Here is a 22,907-nt window from a genome sequence, read left to right on the forward strand (position 1 = left end):
AGTGTCTTTCTATGAGAATGCTGCTGGTCTCACCTTGGGATCTTTCTGGGTGACCAACAATCTGTCTCTGAGGCACAGTTGCTAATTTACCTCTCGTGAGATCTAATTGTTGCTTCGCCTTTGCACTACGATAGCCATTCTGCAGATGTCTCTCAACAGACACTCCTAAGGCCATTCTAGAAATGCTTCTCCATCTCACCGTTTCTGGGCCAGTGCATATGACAGCCCATCACACTGCTGAATTCAGCGACCGTTTCATTCAATCTGTAAAGTTCCCATAATCAAACTACGTCTGGGTATCTAGTAGTTTGTAGCTTATGCACAGTGGACACCTTACTGTACCTCTCGCTCCTTCACATTGACGCTGCGAGTCAGAAGTCTTAAGTAATAGAACCTAGTTCGTTGTCCTCGATGGTGAGTGTTCATCGGAAGTGAGGGTATCATCTGGAGTGCCCCAGGGAAGTGTGGTAGGTCCGCTGTTCTTTTCTATCTACATAAATGATCTTTTGGATAGAGTGGATAGCAATATGCGGCTGTTTGCTGATGATGCTGTGGTGTGCGGGAAGGTTGGGTTGGGTTGTTTGGGGGAAGGAGACCAGACAGCGAGGTCATCGGTCTTATCGGATTAGGGAAGTATGGGGAAGGAAGTCGGCCGTGCCCTTTCAAAGGAACCATCCTGGCATTTGCCTGGAGCGATTTAGGGAAATCACGGGAAACCTAAATCAGGATGGCCGGACGCGGGATTGAACCGTCGTCCTCCCGAATGCGAGTCCAGTGTCTAACCACTGCGCCAGCTCGCTCGGTGCGGAAAGGTGTCGTCGTTGAGTGACTGTAGGAGGATACAAGATGACTTGGACAGGATTTGTGATTGGTGTAAAGAATGGCAGCTAACTCTAAATATAGATAAATGTAAATTAATGCAGATGAATAGGAAAAGAATCCTGTAATGTCTGAATACTCCATTAGTAGTGTAGCGCTTGACATAGTCACGTCGATTAAATATTTGGGCGTAACATTGCAGAGCGATATGAAGTGGGACAAGCACGTAATGGCAGTTGTGGGAAAGGCGGATAGTCGTCTTCGGTTCATTGGTAGAATTTTGGGAAGATGTGGTTCATCTGTAAAGGAGACCGCTTATGAACCACTAATACGACCTATTCTTGAGCACTGCTCGAGCGTTTGGGATCCCTATCAGGTCGGATTGAGGGAGGACATAGAAGCAATTCAGAGGCGGGCTGCTAGATTTGTTTCTGGTAGGTTTGATGATCACGCGGGTGTTCGGAAATGCTTCAGGAACTCGAGTGGTAGTCTCTAGAGGAAAGGAGGTGTTCTTTTCATGAATCGCTACTGAGGAAATTTAGAGAACCATCATTTGAGGCTGACTGCAGTACAATTTTACTGCCGCCAATTTGCATTTCGTGGAAAGACCACAAAGATAGGGTAAGAGAGATTAGGGCTCGTACAGAGACATATAGGCAGTCATTTTTCCCTTGTTCTGTTTGGGAGTGGAACAAGGAGAGAAGATGCTAGTTGTGGTACGAGGTACCCTCCGCCACGCACCGTATGGTGGATAGCGGAGTATGTATGTAGATGTAGATGAAGTTTCTTACCCATCAGACTGCTCCCGTTCAGGAACTGCCTCTCCACCTACGTCTGCTGGTCTACAGGAACTGTCTCTATGACACTGCTGGAGTCATCCTCCAACTGCGTTTCTCCGAGACTGGTTCTGGCATTATGCTACGGTCTCGCCATGGAACGTCTCCTGGGTACCCTGTAGCCTTTCTGCGAGACAAATCTAATGGCTTGCTGTAACTCTCCCCCCAACACCTTGCTGCTGGGGCACAGTAATTGCTTCACCATTGCAATAGAAGAATCATTCCCCAGACGCATTAATTTGACACTCCGACTACCGTTATATTATTGCATCTCCATCTCACGACTGGTGGCCTACTACAAGTGTCTCTAAGACACTGTTGGTGTATTTTTGTAAGTGCCCTTCTATGTAATGCTGCTGGCAATCAGGAAGGGTCTCAGCATAGCACCTCTTCTGGGTCTCCAATAATCTGTCTCCGAGCTAAAGCATTTACCTTACTGTAACACTCTCTCCATCACGTTGCTGCAGGGACATGGAATCTGCCTTGTCGTTGTGCTACTGTAGGCATTCCGTGACGCTTCACCAAAACACTAATGCTGCCCCTCAGGAATTGACTCTCCATCACACGGGTGCTGGACTACTGCAAGAGACCCTTTCCCTTGCTAGCGTCATTCTGCTTGTCTATTTCTATTACAATGCTGCTGGCATTATGCTACAGTCACACCGCGAAACCTCATCTGGATCCCAGTACACTTTCTGCGACACAAACCTGACTGCTTTCTAAACCCATCGCATTGCTCCTTGGACATAGTAATCGCTTCGCCTGTACTACACAATGAACAATCTGCAGTCGCCTTAATGTAGCACTCGTGCTGGTGCTCAGTTATGCCTCTCCATAACACGAATGTTGGCCTCCTTTAAGTGTCTAGATGACGTTGCTGGAGTATATCTGCGAGTGTTTTTCGGTGAGAATGCTGCTGGAATTTAACACTGGTCTTGTAACCTCCCCGCAGAGAATGAAAACGGAAATAAAAATGTGAGCCACGAACCAATATCCTCCCCACAGAAATATTTAAATGAAAATGAGCCAAGTGTAACCTCCCAAAGAATTGTTTATATTTAAAATATGAACCATGCATAAACTCCCTACAAAATAATAATTAAATGAATTTTTTTTTAATATTGTGATCTCTGAACAAAATTGGCTCCGATTTATAGTCTCTGTGCAAAGAATGCATTCACACTTAATATTCCCACAAAATTCTTTTCTCATTTAATGTCAAGTTCGAAATAGAAAAATTCCTAAACACCAAAATAAAAAAAAAAGTTCTGTAACCTGATAAATTTTATGAGGACAGCAGCGCTGACCTTTGGCCCTGTATTCTGAATAAAAAAGGCAAAAATTCTTACCTCAATAAAACTGCAATTATATCTGCTCTTAAATTAGTCATTTTTCGACACAGTTTCGTGCAATGCTGGCGTATATATATATATATATATATATATATATATATATATATATATATATATATATATATATATATATATATATATTTAATTATTGGAAGGAATGGTCATGCATTTGAAATATTCTTTAAATTGAAATGAATGCTTTTCTTTAAAAGAGTTGCTTTATATTATAAAAATTATTATTGGGGCATTCTTTGGAACAAATTAAATTAAAATTAACATACATTATTAAATATGCGCAAGGCTGCTTCTTTACCTTCTACAACAATACTCATCCTCCAGAGTCCTGACCAGAGTCACGAGCATAGCACACAGCCGACGCATGCCGACTCCCGCCGACTAGCACGGACTGAAGACTACTGTCGACTGACAACTACTACCGTCGATTCGCGCGGTCAAGCGCAGACTAGCAACAGCTAACGATAAACTACTCTCTGGTCAGAGATTCTGTCATGCCTCGCCCATCGCTGGCAATGTATACGTCTTTCATAACCCTCCACTGGGGGGGGGCCCAAAATTTGGCAGCGATGGTGAGTCAATTGGACTTGCCATGAGCAACAAATTTTTCTTAATTATCTAACTTTACAATCACAGAATATATACATATATATAGGTGCAGAACATGAAATAAGATACAGTGCACATGCACTGAGTATAGAACATATCAAGCAAAGACAAAATGTATACACAATGAGTACAAATCACATTAACAAAATGACATAAAGTGCACACGCACTGTAGTTCAGAACATATCAGCAAATCACAAAAATGTATATGCAATGAATAGAAATCATGTTAACAAAAGGACGAAAGTGCACACGCACTGTATTACAGAACATATCTGGGAATTACAAAATGTATACGTAATGAGTACAAATGGCATAAAGTGCACACACTGTAAAACTCTTTAGCATTTTTACAATAAATAAACATATCAAGAACTGAAATAAAGTGCACACGCACTGTAGAAGTCTTTAGCATTTTCAGGACAACTAATGTTATTAACAAATGAAATGAAGTGCACACGCACTGTCTATGTCTTTATCATTTTACAAGAATTTAAACGCATTGTATAAGTGTTTACCATTTGACAAGAACTAGGAAAGGAATGGGAAGGATTGCGTCATGGTTGTAGAACTTTAGGTTGCACGCAGCTTCACTGAAAGTCCATATCTTTCTATAGAAGCACAACACCAAGTGAGACAATCTGAAGTTCTTTTCCTTGAAGTATTAATCAGTGTAGCCAAGACACTGAAATGTCGTAGTAATATTCATGTTATCATTTTGGTAGTACATTAGGTACACCAAACAGTGGGACTATTATAACATCTCCATCGCTCAAGGTGGTGGACGGCATGTCGTGTCAACACTACGTTCTTGTAAGGTACACCAACGTAGAATTAGTGCAAAAACCAAATATAGTGCTCCATGATCATGAGGATAGACAGGACAAACGGATATTGCAGTAATTTCTGGTAATTAGGTCAGAAGGTGAAGGACATTAAGTCACATAGTAGTCTTCATTGAGAATTACACTAGTCTAACAACTGATTTGAGTAATTGGTGGCACTCATCACCCAGTTACTGAACATTTCTGTACCATGTATGTAGTATTACAGAATAATGTTCATAAATCGTTTGTTTACAGAGAACATTGGCACTCATTGCCCAGCTACAAACCATCAGAAGTCATCATTCAAAACAGGAGCTAATAAATGGCATAGTATTACAGAATAATGTTCATAAATCGTTTGTTTACAGAGAACATTGGCACTCATTGCCCAGCTACAAACCATCAGAAGTCATCATTCAAAATGAGTTAATTATTGGCATAGCATTTGTACATAATTAATCTAATTGTAGTAATCATTGGCATCATAGGTCATCTTATTACAGTAATCAATGGCATTCATTGGCCAGTTACAAAGCATTTTCTTTTTTTTGTGCTAGCAATGCATTGCATTGCGATCGATAATTAATAACAATATTTGCTTTTGAGTTATTGCTGCAAATGAAGATGTGTAACGTCATTCGTCAAGAGTCAGCTGTAGCAGGGTTATGAAACAAGTAGAGTATATGTGATCACATTCATAAATGACATAGGTTTAATGAACAACTGCTTATAGCACATTAATTTCATGAATAATTTCTCCTACAAAATATACAAAAATGGATTATTAAACTGAAAGAAGAAACGCATATTATGCTGAAAAGTAGTGAACCTCGAATTAACAGGTAGTGAAATGTGTATAAAAATATATGTGTTTTCTAGCTGTCCTTTCCAAAACCTTCAGTCATCATACTATGCGATATAAGACATACTGTCAAAACGAACTGCAACAAATACTTAAATAACTACATAGCATAAATACATAAACTTCAACATTATCCTCATCTGTAAAGAAAAAAAAAACTTCATTATTCATATTATCATAACTCCATTATTATCATCACCTGTAAAGAAAAACTTCATTATCCATAGTAGCATATTCTTCATCATTATTCATCACCATTCATTATCATTTGCAAAAACGTCACTTCATTATTCATTATACAACTATTCCTTATTTCTAGCATATTTCATCACTAAAACTAAGATGTGTTGTTCTGTCTGACAGCCTGCATCAATCGCCTCGTATTCTGAAAGAAAAAAATTAGTTAAGACTGCTATTCTACGATGTGTATAGTATATTCTTGTTAATGCTTGTTAATTCTGATCCATTTACTCTTCCTCACGAGGTATTGCATCTTCTTTCGTTCATTCCAAAGGTGAAATTCCCATGTCTGTTTAATTAATTAATTTTTTTTTTTACACGTTATTGCTTTCTGAAAATGATGAACAAAGATTAATGTCTTGCATTTAAATCATATATCCACTAAATAAAAACTGGTTTATAGTAACATAATTGAGCATACAGCATAGCATCACAGAAAACGTAATATGTCAAAAACATAGACAGTGTTCAGAGGCAAAAATGTACACAGTGTATCACAATGTAGCAGCAAAAAAAAAAAAAAAATGTAAAATAATCACGATGTTGAGATATCATAGGGCAAAAAGTCAAAGTCAACTGGTGTTTGTTATATCTTGAATATTTCATAGTGCATACAAACAAAACAGGAAAACAATCATACATACATGAAAAAGTGGAAAATGTGCACAGTTTGATGTGTAACGACAAGAAGAGCGACCTGCTAACCTTACCTTGCCGGGCATTTGCCAAGAAAAAATACGATAATCATCAATAAGTAATCGCATAAATATAATTGCATAAGTGGTCATAAAATGTGTAAGTTCATCTGGAAAAATATGCACGGTCTGATGTGTAACGACAAGAAGAGCGACCTGCTAACCTTACCTTGCCGGGCACTTGCCAAGAAAAAATACGATAATCATCAGTAAGTATTCATGTGAATATAATTGCATAAGTGGTCATAAAAAAATTAGGAAATGGCATTACAGTATGATAAATCATAAAGGATGTTCATTCAATAAAAGGTTTGACGTTGGAGACGTGATGGTTCCCTTTGTTTTTTCTGGTTCTCAGAGTTTCGACGTGTACTACATTGGGGTGAGGAATGCTGCGAATCCGATATGGACCTGCGTATAGAAGCTCAAACTTACTGCATCAACTCTTTCCTCTGTTGGATAAATAGTGTATCTTCTGTCCAATGTAAAAGTCACGACGTGTATAAACCTGTTTTTGCTGTCCTCTCCGGCGCTCTGCGGCACGTTTGATGTTGTTCAGCGCAATGTCAATTAATTCATGGTGTCGTAGTCGACGAGATGTAGGAAAAGTTACTAATTCTTTAATTTTGTTAAGTGGTTCAACATTTTTCAGTATAACAGACGGAGATAGCATAGTAGATTCATTTGGTATGGAATTAATTACATCCTGGAATGACAGTACGTGTGTGTCCCAATCAATATGTTTTTTATGGCAGTATATTCTACACAGTTTACCAATTTCTTTCATTAATCGTTCACAAGGGTTCGAAGAAGCACGGTACCTGGATATATAGATCGGAGAAATGTTTCTAGCTCGTAACAAACGCGTTCCATATAGCAGATCGAAACTGTGATCCATTGTCGGAAATTACTTTCAACACATGTCCGACATGAAATAGAAAATGTTTTACAAATGCTTTCGAAACAATTTTAGCAGTAGCTTTGCGTAACGGAGTGAAGGTAACAAATTTTGAAGTGAGTTCAACAGCGACAAAGATGTAGCAAAAACCTCTATTAGTTCTGGGAATCGGTCCAAAAATGTCTACAGCGGCCATATGTCTCAATTTAACAAGTACAATTTGATGTAATGGAGGAACGTGTGAAGTCGTGTCTGATTTAGCTTTCTGGCGTATACGTTTCTCCATGTTGGTAAAATAACAGTTCTGTCTCAGAATAAGAAAACATTTTCTGGCTCCGTAATGTGCGTAACTTTGTTAACAAGTTCGTCAGAATTGCATAATAACCAATTGTTGCTGTCAGGATGAGAAAGGCGAAACAGAATGTCATTGCGTACAGTGTAATGGTTTCTAATGGTAACATTATTCCTATCTTGCCAAAGGTGTTTAATTTCTTTACATACGTTGTCTTTATTCTGCTCTTGTGCTATGTCTTGTAATGACGACGAAATGAAATTTTCAAATGCAACTTGTTGAATGTACATGACGCTGAAATTTGCTTTGCAGAAGTTGGTTGCGATGTCTTGCTGATTGTTGCTGAGAGAACGGGATAGTGCGTCTGCTACAATATTTTGTGTGCCGGGAATGTGAACAACTGTGAAATTAAATTCCTGCAAATAAAGTTTCCATCTACTTAATCTGTCGTGTGTAAATTTTGCCGAAAGTAAAAATTGTATAGCTCTATGGTCTGTGTAAACGGTGGTATGTCTTCCATAAAGAAAATGCCTAAATCTGGTAAAAGCCCATACAATACATAATGTTTCAAGCTCGGTAACAGAATAATTTCATTCAGCAGGTGACAAAATGCGACTTGCAAAAGCGATGTTTTTAATTACTGTACAACCATCTTCTTCAATTTCCTGAAAAATATGTGCACCTAAAGCGGTGTTAGAACTGTCGGTGGCAATGGAAAAATTTCTGGTAAGATCTGGGTGCGATAAAAGTGGTGCATTCAACAAGGCATGTTTCAAATAACATCATCGTGAACAAGATTCTGCGTGTCAAAAGTATTGCTTGCGTTACTGGAAGATGCAACCTGTACTGTATCTAGTCAAATTCTATCTGACGTGTTATTATTTTCAGGAGGATGCTGTGGCATTTCCACTATTTGTACTGTTCTGTTATTTCTTCCTGACGTATTACGTTCTGGATGATACCTACTGTCTGGTTCCTTCATGATAATATGTTGTTGCTGATGTTCTTGCTGCTGGTAAGATCGACTGTTATTAAATGTACGCTGAAAATTGTGCTCATTATTTTTACATCTGTCATGATAATCATTGCTATACGGCGCGTTGCGATACGAGTTGAGATGATGTGTTTTCTGTACGTACTGATTTCCTTGTTGCGGTGCGTTACTATTTGTTGAAGCTGATGCTATACGTGTACGCGGCGAAACATTAAAGCTGGTTGACCTTGTACATTACATTGTTGGTTGGATATGCTAACCGGTTGGTTTTGTTGCTGCTGCGGATAAAAACCTCTATTGTTACCAAAAATGTGTTTGCGACTGCTGAAAATTTTGTACATACTGATGATTAAAAATTTTTTTTGTCTGTTATTAAAGTTCTCGTGGTTGTCATTTCTGGAGCGTCTAATGAAAAATTGTCGCTTTCGGTAAAACTTGTCTTATCGGGTTTTCTTGACTCATTCTTAATTCTGTATAGAGCGATAGTTGAAGAGCTGTTTTGTAAGATATGAAGGATAGTAGAAGAGAAGGCAGCAGTGCAGAAAACTAAAGATGAAACAGCACTACTACGGCTCAGGACCCTGTGCACGCTACGGCACATATTCATTAAAGTGTAATGAATCCCCTGAGGTTAATTACGCGCTACAAACAAATTTTAGCTTCTGCGTTACAGGCAATGCCGGTGAAAATTCAAAAACAAATTGCTGTATCCATGCTAATTCTAGTTTCTGCATTACAGGTAATGGAGGTGAAAGTACAAAAATAAATCGACGTATCCAGTTCAAAGCGTGTACCTGTGCTCTGTCATTTTCAAATACCTTAAATATTCTTACAGATAAAAATTGCTTATAATCGACGTTATCGTCTTTGACTTTGTGAACAGGTTCAGGATTGCATGAGAATCTGTTTGTCTGTGTCACTTCAGATTCTACATCGCGTGGTGTCTGTAAATTACTTAAGTTACACTGGCTGTGTGAGTGTGACAAATGTTCGCAACGTGGCGTATGCTGTGACGTGTAAGTGAGTGAAACAATTTTCATTTCTGTCACTTTAAAACATTCGTCAATTTGGCTATTCTGTTGTTCAAATTTCTTATCGACTTCCGTATCCAGAGTGTGTGAGACTTCTGCTGACATTAAATTAAACTCGTCGCGTAACTGTGTCGCATTTTCAGAACATTGTTCAGCGACCGCACTACTTTCATCTCTAAATGATTCTGTTGTCGCTGCATCCGTATTACTTAATTCACGTGCAACAGATGTAATTTCTTCACTACTGTTACCAGCACAACCCTTAATTTCCTCACGTAATTGTTCTTCAGTATCATGACGTTGCACGGTAACAGCTGTAACCTGTTCACTAAGTTGTTTGTTCTGTTCGTTAAGATTGTCGTGTTTTTCGTTCGACTGTTTGCAACTTTCATACCACTGTTTGAACATTTCAATAAGTTTGTCGTATTTTTCATTAAGTTGTTTGTAATGGTTGTCTTGTTTTTCACTGAATTTTTTGAAATTTTCATTACGTTGTTTGTACGATTCATTACTTTGTAGCAATAATGCCATAACTTGATCCATGCCAATATTAGCTACGGTGTTCTTTGTGCTGTGTGATGGTGTATGTACATTTATCACGTTTTCTGTAAACATTTGGGCATTTTGTAATTCTTGAAAAGGTTTGCCAATCGGATGTGCACTGTTAGTCACTACCTTGGAATCAAATAAATCTGTCCCACTTTGCGTATACTGTTCATTTTCATTGGAAACAATTATCTGTTCGCTACGTAAATTTTGCAAATCGGGCGTGTCGAACTGGGCAGCGTTCATTGTAACAGAACGTCCCGCGTCATCAATTGTCGTCAAATTAACAGAGGACACAATTGAATTCGTTTGTTCATCATTAAGATAAAAATCATTACTAGTGGTCGGTATGCACTGATTGTCAGTAAACGGAGGATTGTCATCATTACACTGAGTGTCGCAAATATTATCGGTCAAATTATTAGAGTCGGCTATTTCACTCATTGCACATCGCGATGTACTGTTAACAGTTTTTCGCGGCTTTTTTCACAAATCAAAATTATTCACAAATGAAACAAGCACAATGCAAAATGTAACAAACACTATTACAACAAAGAGCAACAAATTGCCGATGAACTGTGAAAGAGTGACAAATTAGTAAATGCGTTGCGCCAGATGCAAACTACGTTTAAGTAAATAAGAGCAGATATATGACTACTTCTCAGAAGATTCACAAAGAAATACGATCCTGGCCGGATGTCGCCAAGTGTAACCTCCCCGCAAACAATGAAAATGGAAATAAAAATGTGAGCCACGAACCAATATCCTCCCCACAGAAATATTTAAATGAAAATGAGCCAAGTGTAACCTCCCAAAGAATTGTTTATATTTAAAATATGAACCATGCGTAAACTCCCCACAAAATAATAATTAAATGAATTTTTTTTTTTAATATTGTGATCTCTGAACAAAATTGGCTCCGATTTATAGTCTCTGTGCAAAGAATGCATTCACACTTAATATTCCCACAAAATTCTTTTCTCATTTAATGTCAAGTTCGAAATAGAAAAATTCCCAAACACCAAAACAATAAAAAAAGTTCTGTAACCTGATAAAGTTTATGAGGACAGCAGCGCTGACCTTCGGCCCTGTATTCTGAATAAAAAAGGCAAAAATTCTTACCTCAATAAAACTGCAATTATATCTGCTCTTAAATTAGTCATTTTTCGACACAGCTTCGTGCAATGCTGGCGTGTGTATATATATATATATATATATATATATATATATATATATATTATTGGAAGGAATGGTCATTCATTTGAAATATTCTTATATTCTTTAAATTGAAATGAATGCTTTTCTTTAAAAGAGTTGCTTTATATTATAAAAACTATTTTTGGGGCATTCTTTGGAACAAATGAAATTACAATTAACATACATTATTAAATATGCGCAAGGCTGCTTCTTTACCTTCTACAACAATACTCATCCTCCAGAGTCCTGACCAGAGTCCCGAGCATAGCACACAGCCGACGCATGCCGACTCCCGCCGACTAGCACGGACTACTACTACTGTCGACTCGCGCAGACTAGCAACAGGTAACGATAAACTACTCTCTTGTCAGAGATTCTGTCATGCCTCGCCCATCGCTGGCAATGTATACGTCTTTCAGTCTCACCAAGGAGACTCTTCCGGGTGTCCTATGAACTGTCTCCGAGGCAAAGTTGCCGACTTAGTAACTCTTGTGCCATCTTATTGCTGGTGGGACACTAAAATTGAGTCAGTTTTGCACTACTATAGGCGTTCTGCAGATGCGTCACCATGACACTATTGCTGCCTATCAGGAACTGGTTCTCCATCATACGAGTCATGCCATACTGCATATGTCTCTGTGACACTGCTGGAGTAATTCTGCAAGTGCGTTTCTCATTTATTTATTTAGCTTATGGCATGATACACTAATTGGAAACAGCATAAAAGAGAATATACGTTGTCAAAATATAGGGTGCAATCATAATAAAATAATGTAAATTGAACATTGGCACGTAACAATAAATGTAAAACTATGTTACAAAACAATAAGATTACATGAAGTTCAGATTCCAGTATCTTCAGCAATCACAATTCCACACTTACACTCTGCAGCCACTCCACAGCTTGTGGCGTTGCCCTCAGGCAGTGCCGGTGAACGCCGTCAGGGGACACTCGCTGACGATGTGGTGGAGGGTTTGTTCTTTGGCGCCACAGTCGTACCAGGGTCATATCTCAAGTTCCATCTGTACATCAACGATCCACATCGGCCATGACCTGCCCGTATTCTGTTCAGTGTTACCCAGGTTTGAATTCTGTAACCCAGGTTGAATTCTTTTAGCAAAACTCTTGACTGGACTATGTGGGAGTAAAATGTCGTCTGCCATTCCTTTGCCTTTGGTCCACAGTGTTAGGAACTCTCGGTGTATGTTGTCGAGACCAGGGGCCTTGTCTTACAGGGCCTGTAGCGTTTCTGTGACTGTGAACGGTTTTGTCAAGTCTTGTTGTTCTCGGCTGTTTCTCTTTAATGTATTTAGTTCTTTCTTTGCTTTACGTGACTGTGCTTTACGGACAGGTGCTCTAGACGTTTTGACTATATTGTTGGGAATTTGGTCTGGTGTTTAGTTTGTGGTACTTGTAAATTAGCTCCTAGTTTCTGCTAGAATGTCTAAAATCCAGTTTTTCAATGGTGTTCCTCTACTTGACCCTCCTAGCTTCGTCCAGGCTATGCAGGAGGTCATATGCGACTTCAGGTCTTCCGCTCTTCTCGTAGTCCTCATACAGCCGTTCACCAGCTTCACTCCATCCTGGTATATACTGCTTTCTAATGCCCCTAGAAATGTGTTTTTTATCGGTCTTTATAACAGTGTCAGCAAATTTTTGGTAATGCTGAGGATGGGTGGCTATGAATCGTATGCTAAAGTCCAGGTCTCTAGAAAAGCCAGACCAGTCAGCTTTGGAGAAATTCCACCGGGGCAGTGGAGACGCAAGGATCACGGGGATATGTATGCCCACCTCAAGAAAGATTGGTTTGTACCGGCTGTGCGAAAAGTGTTTGACGATGTGACTGTTAACAGGGATTGGCTTAGCCCTCGGGTCGGTGGAAACAGAACACAGGTCGGGGTTTGTCTCCGACTCCCGTCTGGCTGATCTGAAGGTTGCCATGCCTTTACGGCTATAAAATAGGTGCATGTTCTGCATCTCAGCCCATTCCATAATCCTTAGCCCCTTTGCGTCATTTTCCCTGTACTTCCATTCAGTATGGTGGCTATTGAAAACACGTGCAATTACGGCAGGGTGGCCGACGAGTGGAGGCTGGTCTGCTGGCCAGGAAACGGCGGAGGGTTTGTAGATGTTAATGATAGTTAAATCTCCCACTTTTATCGTAGTGTTATGGATGTTTTCGCTGTCAGATGTAGAGACAAGCTTCACATTACCAATACTTGTCCTTGCGTAAGTAGCGGTGGGTATGTTGTGCCAGTCAATCTGTACCCTGGGATTTTTCCTCTCGACTGGAGCTGTGCTTCGTCTGCAGTGTGTGTTTCTTGATTAAAAGGATGTCAGTGTCATGGTCTAAAAGAAACTTTGATAAGCATTCACTCTTTGATCAGCTTATGTTTTCTACATTAAACTGGCAGACGTGCAAGATTGGTCCCACGGTATTTGTCCTAGGGTCTTGGGGAAGGCCATTCGCTTGTTTCCCTTGCACTGTGTCCGGTTATCCTGGAGGTCGTAAGACAGTCTAGATTGCCTAGGTTTTTAACTCTTTAGCCGTTTGACAGAGTTGCTCGGAGTTTACCACGTGGAGACGAGTCAGAAATCACATTCCAGTGTGTTTCTCATAGACTGCTGCTTGCATCCTGCTAACACACCATGGAACGTCATCTGGGTGTCCAACACTCTTTTTGCGGGACAAAACTCTTTTCCCCATCATCTTGGTATTCGAACACAGTAATTGCTTCGTCATTAGAACAGTCATTCTGCAGACGCATTAAAATGGCAGTCTTACAGTTATGCCTCTCCATAACACGGCTGCTGGTCTACTGCTACTGTCTCGTCGCCATTGTTGGAGCATTTATCCCAGTGGCTTTCTAAAAGAAAGCTGCTGTAAGTTATCACAGTTTTCACCATGGAACCTTTTCTGGGTATCCAATAGTCTGTCTCGAAGGCACAGTTGCTAATTTACCATAACTCTCGTGCCGTCTTATTGTTGATGGGACACTAAAATTGCTTCGCCCTTGCATTACCATAGGCATTCTGGAAGTGACTCTCAATGACACTCCCAAGGCCGTTCTAAAAATTCTTCTCCACCTCTCCTTTTCTGGGCAACTGCAAATGTTAATCCGTGACTGCTGAAGTCCACGATGGTTCCTATCATTCCCCAACGTTTCATACTGAAACCACACCTGGGTGTCCAGTAGTTTGTAACCGAGGCCAAGAAGCTCTCTGTAACCCTCGTCCCCTCACATTAACGCTGGGTCACTCAAGTTCATTCGGCATCAGACTAATGCAGGCGTTCTGCAGAAGCCTCACCATGACACTCTGGCTGCCCTTCAGGAATCGCCTCACTAGCAACGTCTGGTGGCATACAGAAAGTGTCTGTATGATACTGTTGGAGTGATTCTGCAAGTACGTTTCTCCGAGGCTGCTGCTGGCATCCCCCTTGGATCTCACCATGGGATGTCTTCTGGGTGTCCAGCAGTTTTCCTGCGAGACGAAGCTGATGGCTTGCTGTAACTCTCTCCTCATCATCTTGCTCCTGGGACACAGTAATCGCTTCGCCATTGCAATGCAATAGGTATTTTGCAGACGCCTCAATATGACACTCCCGCTACCGCTATGCTATTGCGTCTCCGTCACACGCCTGCTGGCCTACTATAGGTGTATCCACAACAATGTTGGCGTATCTCTGCAAGTGCCTTCTATGCTAATATTGCTGGCAATTAGGAAGCGTTTCACCATGTAACATCAACTCAGTCTCCAACAGTCCGTCCCCGAGGCAAGGCATCTAGCTTACTGTAACTTTCTCTCCAGCACATTGCTGCAGGGACACAGAAATTGCCTCGCCATTGCACTGCTATAAGGCATTCTGTGACACTTCACCATGACACTAATGTTACCTCTCCGGAACTGCCTCTCCATGAGACGGATCATTCCCTATTGCCGGACGCTGATAACCTCGTTGTTGTGCGCCCTCAAACACTAATCATCATCATCATTCCCTGTTGCATATGTCTCGATGACACTGTTTGAGTTTTTCTGCTGGTGTGTATTTATGATACTAACACTGGCACTCGGCAACGGTCTCACCATGTAACCTCTTCTGGGTGTTCAGCAGCTTGTATCCGAGGTACAGCTGCCGGCTTACTGTACCCTCGCACCCTCAGATTGACGCCGGGACACTGAAATTGCCTCGTCATAACGCTAATATATGCTTTCTGCTCACGCCTCACCATGACACTAATGCTGCCCCTCTGGAACTGCCTATCCATCAAGTGGGTGCTGCGCTACTGCAAGAGAGTCTAACACACTTCTGGAGATATTCAGTATGTACAGTGTGTTACAAAAAGATGGAAACATTCCTCACACACAAATAAAGAAAAGATGTTATGTGGACATGTGTCAGGAAACGCTTAATTTCCATGTTAGAGCTCATTTAGTTTCGTCAGTATGTACTGTACTTCCTCGATTCACCGCCAGTTGGCCCAATTGAAGGAAGGTAATGTTGACTTCGGTGCTTGTGTTGACATGCGACTCATTGCTCTACAGTACTAGCATCAAGCACATCAGTACGTAGCATCAACAGGTTAGTGTTCATCACGAACGTGGTTTTGCAATCAGTGCAATGTTTACAAATGCGGAGTTGGCAGACGCCCATTTGATGTATGGATTAGCACGGGGCAATAGCCGTGGCGCGGTACGTTTGGATCGAGACAGATTCCCAGAACGAAGGTGTCCCGACAGGAAGACGTTCGAAGCAATTGATCGGCGTCTTAGGGAGCACGGAATATTCCAGCCTATGACTCGCGACTGGAGAAGACCTAGAACGACGAGGACATCTGCAATGGACGAGGTAATTCTTCGTGCAGTTGACGATAACCCCAATGTCAGCGTCAGAGAAGTTGCTGCTGTACAAGGTAACGTTGACCACGTCACTGTATGGAGAGTGCTACGGGAGAACCAGTTGTTTCCGTACCATGTACAGCGTGTGTAGGCACTATCAGCAGTTGATTGGCCTCCACGGGTACACTTCTGCGAATGGTTCATCTAACAATGTGTCAATCCTCATTTCAGTGCAAATGTTCTCTTTACAGATGAGGCTTCATTCCAACGTGACCAAATTGTAAATTTTCACAATCAACATGTGTAGGCTGACGAGAATCCGAACGTAATTGTGCAATCACGTCGTCAACACAGATTTTCTATGAACGTTTGGGCAGGCATTGTTGGTGATGTCTTGATTGGGCCCCATGTTCTTCCACCTACGCTCAGTGGAGCACGTTATCATGATTTTATATGGGATACTCTGCCTGTGCTGCTAGAACATGTGCCTTTACAAGTACGACACAACATGTGGCTCATGCACGATGGAGCTCCTGCACATTTCAGTCGAAGTGTTCGTACGCTTCTCAACAACAGATTCGGTGACCGATGGATTGGTGGAGGCGGTTTTGTGGCGGTGTTCGTAGCGACAAACACTTGGCTGTAGAAATGGCTTACGAAGTCACCGCCACACTTTTAATAGCGGGCCGACCGGTCCGCTGGAACAGTGAACAGAAAGATGAAAGCCCAAACACTCATATTAAATAAAAGTCGGTACTTATCTTTTATTAATGAAGATACAGTAACACAGTAGTGAACTCGGTGTCTACAGAAATCTGTCTAGTTCGAGTCGGAGCGGCTAGGTCAGCGTCGGCTGACGACAAACAACAACTCTGCTGCGATGAACACACAACTGACTACCAAGTACACAATTCGGAGGCGAGTATACAACTGAGCGGCGAATACAGAACTGCCCTAGCGCTCGCGACTCCAGCGCTTAAGAAGCCAGAAGCCAGCGGTGGCGCGCGCAGACTTGCGGCGATTTCCTCTCTCGCTGGCGCTGCTTGTGCGGACGGCGTCCGAACTTTGATGCTGCCAACCTTTTGGCAGCGGGCTCGGGTGGCATTACTGGCTAGGACATAACAGGCGGACCAATTCCATGCCCTCCACGCTCTCCTGACCTCAACTCTCTTGACTTTCGTTTATGAGTGCATTTGAAAGCTCTTGTCTACGCAACCCCGGTACCAAATGTAGAGACTACGTGCTCGTATTGTGGACGGCTGTGATACGATACGCCATTCTCCAGGGCTGCATCAGCGCATCAGGGATTCCATGCGACGGAGGGTGGATGCATGTATCCTCGCTAACGGAGGACATTTTGAACATTTCCTGTAACAAAGTGTTTGAACGCTGGTACGTTCTGTTGCTGTGTGTTTCCATTCCCTGATTAATGTGATTTGAAGAAAAGTAAGCTCTAACATGGAAAGTAAGCGTTTCCGGACACACGTCCACATAACGTATTTTCTTTCTTTGTGTGTGAGGAATATTTCCTGAATGTTTGGCCGTACCTTTTTGTAACACCCTGTATATTTCTATTATACTGCTGCTGGTTTTAGGCTAGGGTCACACCATGGAACCTCTTCTTGGTGTCTAGTACTCTTTCTGCAACACAAAGCGACAGCTTTATGTAGCTCTACTGGTACATAGTAATCGCTTCACCATTACAATAGGCATACTCCAGACACCTTAATATGACTCTCGTGCTGAAGCTCAGTTATGCCTCTCCATAACACGGCTGCTGGCCTACTGCTAGTGCCTCAGCGACATTGTTGGAGTATTTCAGTGAGTGTCTTTCTATGAAAATAGTGCTGGAATTTATAACTAGTCTCCCATGGAACATCTTTTGCGTGTCTAATAATCTCTGAGGCACAGTTGTTTACTTAATGTAACACTTATGTCATCGTATGGTTGCTGGGACGCTAAAATTGCTTCGCGTTTGCACTAGTGTAGGCGTTCTGCACATGTCTCTCAATGACACTCCCGAGGCCATTCTAGAAACGCTTCTCCATCTGACCATTACTGGGCCGGCCGGGGTGACCGAGTGGTTCTAAGCGCTACAGTCTGGAACTGCGCGACCGCTACGGTCGCAGGTTCGAACTCTGCCTGGGGCATGGATGTGTGTGATGTCCTTAGGTTAGTTAGGTTTAACTAGTTCTAAGTTCTAGGGGACTGATGACCTTAGAAGTTAAGTCCCATAGTGCTCAGAGCCATTTGAACCATTTGACCGTTACTGGGCAACTGAAAATGTCAATCCATCACACTGGTGATGCCTACTACGGCTGCTATCATTCTGCAACGTTCTCAGTATCATACCACACTCGGGTTTCCAGCAGTTTGTAACCGACGCACTGCTGCTGGCTTACTGTAACCATCACTCCTTCACACTGACGCTGGGACACGGAAGTTTCTTCACCATCAGATTGCAGCACGCATTCTGCAGACACCTCAGCATAACGCTGTCGCTACCCTTCGGAAATCACATCTATCTCACGTGTGCTTGCCTACAGTAAGTGCCTCCATGACACTGGTGGAGTCATTCTGCAAATGCAATTCTCCGAGACTGCTGCTGGCAACTTGCTAGTGTCTCACCGCGATACGTCTTCTGGTTGTCCAGATGTCTTTCTGCGTGACGAAACTGGTCGCTTGCTGTAACTACTTCCTCATATTCTGTGCAACATTGGCTCGGTTTCAAATAGCGCAGTTCATGACATAAGTTCATGGCTGGTAGAAAATAAACTAACGCTAAATCACTGTAAGACTCAGTTTTACAGTTTCTAATACACAATTCAACAAATCCTGACGTCTTAATTTCTAGGTGTTCATATAGACAGTAAACTATCGTGGAAAGCCCATGTTCAGGATCTTATTCAAAGACTTAATGATGCTATTTTTTCTCTTCCCAGTCTAAAAGTATATTTTTGGCTCAGAAGCGGGCGGTTCGGGTAATATGTGGTGTAAATTGGCGAACCTCTTGTCGACCCCTGTTCACTAATCTGGGTATTTTGACATTGGCCTCTCAATATATACCGGGTGATCAAAAAGTCAGTATAAATTTGAAAACTCAATAAACCACGGAATAATGTAGATAGAAAGGTAAAAATTGACACACATGCTTGGAATGACATGGGGTTTTATTAGAACCACCTCATATTGCTAGACGCGTGAAAGATCTCTTGCGCGCGTCGTTTGGTGATGATCGTGTGCTCGCCGCCACTTTCGCCATGCTTGGCCTCCCAGGTCCCCAGACCTCAGCCCGTGCGATTATTGGCTTTGGGGTTACCTGAAGTCGCAAGTGTACCGTGATCGACCGAGATCTCTGGGGATGCTAAAAGACAATATCCGACGCCAATGCCTCACCATAACTCCGGACATGCTTTACAGTGCTGTTCACAACATTATTCCTCAACTACAGCTATTGTTGAGGAATGATGGTGGACATATTGAGCATTTCCTGTGAAGAACATCGTCTTTGCTTTGTCTTACTTTGTTATGCTAATTATTGCTATTCTGATCAGATGAAGCGCCTTCTATCGGACATTTTTGAACTTTTTTTTTTTTTTTTTTGTTCTAATGAAACCCCATGTCATTTGCAAGCATGTGCGTCAATTTGTACCTCTCTATCCACATTATTCTGTGATTTAATCAGTTTTCAAATTCATACTGACTTTGTGATCACCCAGTATATTCTTTACAGTCATTTCTTGATAACAATATCAGCTTATTCCCAAGAATAAGCAGCTTTCACTCAGTTAATGCTCGGCAAAAATCAAACCTGCATTTGGATCGGACTTACTTAACTCTTTTGCAGAAAGGTGTGTAGTGTACTGCTGCATCCATTTTCAGTAAGCTACCACAACAATTCAAACACCTTAGCAGTAATCCACGCGTTTTCAACTCGAAACTGAAGGGTTTCCGCATGGGTTACTCCTGCTATTCTTGTTGTATTGTTGATTGTGTTTACTTAATCTTATGGCTTCACTTGTTTTTGGCTTCATAACCTTTTTATTTTCATCTGTTATTACTTGTACTGACACGTTCCATGACCTTGCAGATATGCTCCTCAATTTGGTCCTACAGAACTTGACGTGTAAATAAACAAGTAAATCACCTCGCTACTGGGACACAGGAATTGGTTCGCCATTGCAATAGAATAGCCATTCTGCAGACGCCTCTATATGACACTCTCACTACCGCCATGTTATTGCCTCTCCATCACACTGTTGCTGGCCTACTACAAGAGCCTCCCATGGCACTTTTGTGATTTTCTGGAAGTGCGCTTCTATGCTAACGCTGCTGGCAATTACGAAGGGTCTCACCATGGAATCACTACTGTGTCTCCAATAACACAGGCCAATGATAGAAAAACTTTTTTCTGAAAGTACCCTATTCTCGTGTTTTTTAGGGTGGTAAATCCAAGTATGATACTTAAAAAACTATATCACTCACCATTTCTTCACATTTTACAGTTAAATTTATTAAATTAAACGATTTTTTAAAGAATTTAACAAATTTTATACAGTTAAAATAATTGTAAAAGGAGGTGTAATGAATGTGGATGACGTTGGTAGCACAGCTGAAAAACATTTGCTGGCAAAAAAAGGTCGATTCTATTTTTGTGTTAACAGATGGTGTTTTGTTTACTGTCAGCCTAACCTCACTTTCCCGTTTCTTGTACATGTGCTCAGTACAATGTCTAATCGTGGTTGTAAAAACTCTGCTGACAGTTTTTGTTATATCTGTGGTGAATTTGTGTTTTTAAAAACACCAAAGAAACATTACAGACTTTGTGAAAAAGGTTTTATCTATCATACTTTGGATCTAAACTTGGTGATCGAGATAAATCTTGGGCGCCGCATAAGGTACGTTATGTGTGAGCTGAATATCTGAAAAAATGGTCCAAAAACGAGAAAGAAACCTTTAGATTTGCTGTACCTGTGACATGGAGGTAGCCAAGAAATATTTCAGATGATTGCTACTTTTGCAGTGTTGATATTAGTAGTCATAACCTTCCGTCCGCCATCTGACCAGTAGCGCATGGTGTAGATTTGCTGGTTCCTGAACCACCAGATGATTTAAATTCTACTCCAGCAGAAGAATTTTCTGATGTACAATGTGATTTAGATGAAACAGATGATGATGAATTCCATTGTAATACAGAACGTCTAGAGCCCAAATTGTTTACTCAGACCGAGCTTAACGATTTGGTTAGGGATCTGGGCTTAATGAAAGAAAAAGCTAAATTTCTTGGCTCTAGATTAAAAGAAAAGACGTTATTGGCAGTTTGAACCAACGTGTTTATGTATAGAAAGAGAGAGCAGCAATTTTCCAAGTATTTTCAACAAGAAGGTGATTATGTGTACTGCTCAGACATTCCAGGTCTGATGAATGAGTTTGGTATTGAATACAAAAAACTAGACTGGAGGCTGTTTACTGATTCATCCAAAATCAGTTTAAAGGCTGTTTTATAACACAATGGTAACATGTATGCATCTATGTTGGACATTCTGTACGTATGAAAGAATGCTATGAAAACCTAGAAATAGTGCTAAATAAAATGGGCTACTCTGCTCATGGTTGGATGATATGTGACGATCTAAAAGTAACATGCATGCTCCTTGGTCAGCAAGGTGGCTTTACCAAATTTCCATGTTTCTTGTGCGAATGGGACAGTAGGGCTAGGGATCAAGACTGGTGCAGAAAGAACTGGCCTGTGGGGGAGTCTTTAAAACCTGGTGAGAAGACCATTTTACGCTAAAACCTCGTAGGTCCAAAAAACGTACTCCTACCACCTCTACATATAAAGTTAGGCCTAATGAAGCAGTTTGTAAAGGCTTTGCCTAAAGATAGATCATGTTTTAAGTATCTCTGCCAAAAGTTTCCACACCTTTCAGAATCTAAACTAAAAGAAGGTGTCTTTGTCGGACCTGATAATAGAGAATTGATGTTTGTTGTTAGCTTTGAATCCACAATGACCTTATATGAGAAAAAACATGGGTATCATTCAAGCAAGTCGTTACAAAGTTCTTAGGACATGAAAAAGACCCAGAATATATTTCTATTACAGTTACAATGTTAAAGAAGTTTAAAACTTTAGGATGTTTAATGAGCCTGAAATTTCACTTTTTGAACAGTGACCTTGATTTCTTCCCGGACAATATGGGAGATGTTAGTGAGGAGCAAGGAGGGCGTTTTCACCTTTAATCCTCTCCCCATCGCATTGCTCCTGGGACACAGTAATCGCTTCGTCATTGCAATACAACAGGCCTTCTTAGTTATGCCTCTCCTTAACATTGTTGCTTGGCCTGCTGAACGTGTTTCGTGTACATTATTGGAGTATTTCTGCGAGTGACTGAGAATGCTGCTGAAATTTTGCATCGGTCTCACGTAATCTCTACTGGGTCCTGTAGTCTGTTACATTGCCACTTGCTAAGTTTTTTTATTGTTTGCAGATGATACAAATATTGCAAGAACTGGCATGTCAAGTACATATTTAGAACTTGCTGTTAATCAAATTTTCACTTACTGTAATAAATTGTTTAAAGGTAATTCACCGTCATTAAACTTTGAAAAAAAAAAAACACTATATGCAGTTCATAGCCTATAAGAAATTTCCTCCCAGCACGTAATAACATACAAAGACATACAGATAGAGGAGGGTGACAGTGTTAAATTTGTGGGATTTCAATTCAATAATGAATTCAGTTGGGAAGGGCATACCACAGTACTGCTGAAGCGCCTGAATAAGTCTGTATTTGCAATGCGAATGATGTCAGATGCAGGAGATATAATTATAGAAAAACTTGCGTACTTTGCTTA

The sequence above is a fragment of the Schistocerca piceifrons genome, chromosome 5 (assembly GCF_021461385.2).
Source record: "Schistocerca piceifrons isolate TAMUIC-IGC-003096 chromosome 5, iqSchPice1.1, whole genome shotgun sequence".
Classification (NCBI taxonomy): Eukaryota; Metazoa; Arthropoda; class Insecta; order Orthoptera; family Acrididae; genus Schistocerca; species Schistocerca piceifrons.